Source organism: Palaemon carinicauda, chromosome 19 (assembly GCF_036898095.1).
Source record: "Palaemon carinicauda isolate YSFRI2023 chromosome 19, ASM3689809v2, whole genome shotgun sequence".
Taxonomy (NCBI): Eukaryota; Metazoa; Arthropoda; class Malacostraca; order Decapoda; family Palaemonidae; genus Palaemon; species Palaemon carinicauda.
The window spans coordinates 105500227-105506232 of record NC_090743.1 but is presented as its reverse complement, the minus strand read 5'-3'; positions in this window follow the sequence as shown (position 1 = coordinate 105506232).

The window sequence follows — 6006 nt, the reverse complement described above, 5'->3', positions numbered from 1 at the left end:
CTTTCACCTGTGTCAATTTATTGGTATAATTGAGCATTTTTAATTCTATGTATCTTATCTGGGATAATTCTGATAGAATTGTTCTGTTATGCAAGCTATGTTGCATTGGTTTATGTAGTCCCCTAATGGGAGGACTCCGTCCCATAAAGGGACGAGGGCGGTTTTATTAGTTTCTTCCTATGCGGATATAAACCTTTGTCCAATACAAGTATTGTGCGGATTACTGGTCAATATATTGACGCAGTGGTTCTATACAAACTATGCTTTACTTAATATAGGGCGAGACCACTATATTAGCTTGCCTGGTATTCATACATAGATATATGTACTCTTCGAGACTTTCCAGAGTCTAGTAGGACTCTTCCCTGTAGGGGGCAGGAAGCTCTAACATAGTTTATAGTTAGTTGAAAAGATGTATAACGGTAACATCTTAGGTCTCTAGGTCTAGTCGACCGGGAATAAATTACCTCCGGGGAGTACGGCACGTTCTGAGAATCCACAGATACAGTAATGCTCTGGTACACTTCCATCAGGACGACATGGCTTGAGCCCAAAAAACGGATTTTGAGCGAAGCGAAAAATCTATTTTTGGGTGAGATGGCCATGTCGTCCTGATGGACCCGCCCTTGCCTTTCTAAGAAAGGGCTGTAGGACCCCTCCCTACATACAGTATCTGTAGCACCTCGTGTACGCTACAAGGAATACAGATGGCGCCAGGATTGGCGCCAGGCACGCATACGAATCGGGGGTTAGGGAAGCCTTGGGAGCGGCTCCCCTTTTTCTTTCCCGAATTCGTATCTCGTCAATCACCTCCTACGAGACGAAATCTCTGTCCAGGTCGTAGATTGCCATGTGACGTGTCTAGAATACGTCCTCTGATATGTCGCGATATCCTTTTCACGAGGGATACTCGCTCCAGGAGTTAGAATTCTGGTACCTTAAGGTAAATTCTCTGGGAATATCGCCGTAGTTGTAATATACCCTAGGAAGCTACCCTATAGGAACTTCCATCAGGACGACATGGCCATCTCACACAAAAATAGATTTTTCGCTTCGTTCAAAATCCGTTTATTCTCAATCGTACACGAATGGCAGAACGAATCTCGAGTGGGAACAGATAAAATGTACAAATCAAAACAGAATAATAAATCAGAACAAAATTTCAAATATCCAGAAACAAACATTTTTGCATTCCAAGATGTGGTCAAGTGCACCTGCCAGATGCATGATAACTGAATTGGCAGCGGTGCCAGAATGCTGCTCATATCCAAGGCCAGTTAATTAAGACTAACGGCCCAATAGGCTAAATGCCATCTGGAAGCACCTTTTAAATGATATATACCCAGCCTACGCAACTCTCTATTGAGATAATAATTCTCTGTCTCGGTTTCTCTATGGTTTATGGCGTCAAAATCTCATAAAAGGAAATTTCGTAGAGAATGACCCAGAATAAGGTAAGGGTTGCTTGCTTTGACTTTTCTTATTTTACACTGAATCGTTCGAAAAATCTATGGTCAATTCGGTAAAGATAATACTATAAGCTGTGACTCTTCAATTGTGGGATACATTTCAAAGTCATAACTAAATGGATGGTAAAAGAATGACAAAACCGTAAAGAGGCTTAAAATAAGGACTCAACTCAAAACTGAAGTCTTCCTTTCTCAAATTATTATTGGAAGATTGGAATTTATACAAAGAACGCATGAAAATCCACGAGTCACTGCATCAAATCTTATTTGCATAAAGCCATACAAAGCAATTAGGAAAGAAAATAACAAAGGATTACGAGCAAACAACATGAAGGAAATGTACTGCAATTCTGCAAAACCTTGTATGACTAAAAGTATTACCAACAAAGCAAGTGTTGGAAAGAATGAAAACATTGTTCAGTTACCTTTATTTACTCAGGCATGTTGGGAATGAAAGGATAGAATATGCCTGATATATAAAATTTTTAGAGTTATTGGATTCCTTAACATGCCAGACAGTACTACATAGGATCCCTCTTTCCAGTTACGGCTCATTTCATCTTCGTCGATACATACATAGAATAGTCTGGCCTATTCCTTACACATTCTCCTCTTTCCTCATACACATGACAACAATGACATTACCAAACAATTAATCTACTCTCAAGATATTAACTACTGTATTGCAATGGTTCAGTGGTTACTTTCCTCATGGCAATGGTAGAAGAGACTCGTTAACTATGGTAAGAAGCTCTATTATAAGGAGACTACAAAATCAAACCATTGTTCTCTAGTCTTGGGTAGTGCCATAGCCTCTGTACCATGGACTTCCACTTGTCTTAGGTTAGAGATCTCTTTCACACTATTATCTTGTTTCTCTTCCTCTCGTCATTTTGAACGTTTTGTCCTCTTGTTATTTCTAAGTTTTTATTGTTTATAAATGAAAGATTTATTTTGATGTAATTATTGTTATTAAAACTTTTCTTCTATTTTTTCCTTACTTCTTTCTCTCACTGGGCTATTTTCCCTGTTGGAGTTCTTGGGGTTATAGTATACTACTTTTCAAACTAGGGCTGTAGCTTAGCAAGTAATACATATATATATATATATATATATATATATATATATATATATATATATATATATATATATATATATATATATAGTGTATATATATTTGTGTGTAAATATATACATTATATATACATATATATATATATATATATATATATATAATGTGTGTGTGTATATATATATATATATATATATATATATATATATATATATATATATATAATGTGTGTATATATATATATATATATATATATATATATATATATATATATATATATATATACAGTATATATATATATATATATATATATATATATATATATATATATATATATATATATATATATATATATATATATCTTGGATGCTAGTGCAGAAACAGTGTTAAATGTAAATGGTTTCCATTGACAAGTAGGCCAAGACAGAGCATTTACACTTGATTTAAATTGATCACACGAATAACAATGTCTCCGTCAAGCGACATTGCTTCTATGCCCAAACCCGTAATGCTCTTGACGCAAAAGGTACATAATCAACCCACAGATATGATAATGTAAACACAAGTCAGTTCTTGACTTTTATGGCTGAGATGGCGTCTCCTATCATTTTGTAACAAGATCAAAAGATCAAACCCTGAAAGACTTTGAAAGGGGCGAGAGACACAACAATTGCACAACTGTAAGGAAATTGTTCGAGTTATAAGACAGAATATGTAATCATTTGTGATTTAAATGAAACTTCAAATTACCATATCTTTCCATATGGTTTCCAGTATCTAATGTTAAAAAAACACACAGAAGAAACTAGCGTCACATCAATATTCCTAACTCCAAATCTCCCTTATCTACATAGGTAACTATACTGTACACCCCCCACACACATAGGCAAAGCCTTTAGCGGATGTTTAATATTCGTTTGCCCTCTAAATTCAAGTCAAACAGTAGTCTGTGGAACCGGTTGTTGTCTTAAGTAAGTGGTTATCTTTGTCAACATTAAAGGTATTTGAAGAGACCTTCTTCCAAAAGAGTCGCCTCGAGACTGAGTGCAGGAAGGGCAGCCAATAGAATGACAGGAACGAGGGAAAAGTGGCTGGCGATAATAAGGGCTTCGCAAATACCAGTTGTTGTTGGCGTAGGAAATTGAAAATGGAATTGCTACATTACCTCAGGCAAATGAAATATATAAACACCTCCAACAAAGGAAACTGGAGAAAGAAATTGAATTGATAAGGGTTTTTGACATATGTGAGGATTTTAGATAATCTGAGATGCCTCAGTCTGGGAATAAATGATTATTTTATAATAATAATTCTTGAGAATTTCTAACCTTTCGTTTGTATACATAAATACTATTGATGAACACAAGTCATACAATGACCTTCATTATTCACAGATCACGAAATCTTTTTTTAATTTTACCTAATTCGTTACGCTCAAAATTTCCTATTACATCTTCAATAGGAAAATATTATTACAACTTCAAGATTCGCCCCTGAATTATGATAAAATCCCTGTTCTTTTAATTCTTGACCTCTTTCATAAAATTGGCAAAAACACCTTGAAAATGTGTAAACTTTATTTTTAATAACGTAACGTCATCAATTGGCCCACGGAAATAATCTGAAGGATATGGTTAGCAATAATAATATCATACATAAAATGAGTACACACGATAGACAATAAAATATAAACGTCTCCCCAACGGACTGACTTATAATTGTAGTTAACCTGCGCCATAGAAAAAAAAGATAAGTAACGGGACCACCGCCGTAAACGATGGCCTACTTATACGTTTTTTGGCCACTGACAACCATTCACACATTTCTTCGCTGCAGCCCTGAATTCGGTTTGGTAATAGCATAACTGCGTCAGATGGGCGTCAGTAAGCGGCTGTAAAGATCATTAGTTGGGGCATAAGCGAGTGGAGAGTGGAGGGTGGTTTTGTCACCGCTCCGGCACGTCACTGGGTGGGCGTCTGTGTCCTACGCATTCACGTCAGTTTCAGTCCATGTTGATTGAATAGTTGTCTACTTCGTCAGGAGTGTAGGCGTTGAAGGAGGACTTGAAGGTGGTGAAGTGGCTGTTCATAAAGGCATTACTTTGGTCATCAGGTCCTTCATGGATAGAATAACGACATCGGGGATGGCAGCGCGTACAGGTTCGGGTAGTTGCCGTACCAAAAGGACACCGTAGATTCACTTCACAGGGAGAGCCATCTGCAAAAGGTTGCAGACGAACGATACTGGTCATTTCCCTGAGGGCGGCTAGCGATGGCAAGTACTGCTCCAAGAGGTATGATTTGAGGGCGTTGTATGTTATTTGTGTGTCCACTTAATCACGCAGCCAATAGGAGATTTCCGGAAAAGCATCCTTAGGGATCGCTGCGAGAACGTAATCTGCTTTGGTACTTGACTCAAGCCCTTGATGTGATACTAGACTTCAGCACGCTGCAACCAGTCGAACGCTTTCAGGGGTGTGGCGTTAATAGTAGAGAAAGTGTCTGAGGGTGGCATCATCAAATGATAAGACTGCAGTGTGGGGGAAACCGGAGGGAGCAGGAAATTCCAGTTGTCACGAATGTGCTTAGGCACCAGTTACGTATTAACTGATAAGCTGAGTGAATGTAACGAACTTTATTTGGATGGAGCATCAATTTATATGCAACCTGTTCAAGTAAGGAATTGCATAAATATTCAAACACAGCAACCCAAGCATATACAGGCATCAATAAGTTATCAGTGCAAGGTGAGAGCGATAACGACAATAAACAATAAAACAAATACCATTACAGTGTACGACCGTGTGTGATACGCGTGCGGTTCACCATTCATCATTTTCTACTTCCGGGTTCATACTCCTCAGCCATGTAGGCCTAGGTCTTCCAACTCTTCTAGTGCCTTGTGGAGCACAGTTAAAAGTTTGGTGAACTAATCTTTCTTGGGGAGTGCGAAGAGCATGGCCAAACCATCTCCATCTACCTTTCACCATGATCTCATCCACATATGGCACTTGAGTAATCACTCTTATAGTTTCATTTCTAATCCTGTCCTGCCATTACACTCCTAATATTCTCCTGAGGGCTTTGTTTTTAAATCTACATAACCTGTTGGATATTGTTTCATTGTCATATCAATACTCATGTCCATACAGTAACTCCGATCTCGCTAATCTGATATATAGCCGGATTTTTATATGCAATTTCCAAATTTTACTTAATCTAGCCATTGTCTGATTTGCTTTATTTTTTCAATATTTCATTACACTCCAATTCTAAAGACCCTGTATTCAAGATCATAGTTCGTAACTATTCAAATGATTCCACCTCTTTAATCCTTTCTCCTTCCAATATTTCATCTTCTATTGCATATTCCGTTCTCATCATCTCTGTCTCTCTTCTATTTATCTTGAGCTCAACCTCATGCTTATAATTGTCTATACATGTCGTTTGCTGGTTATCCAACTAC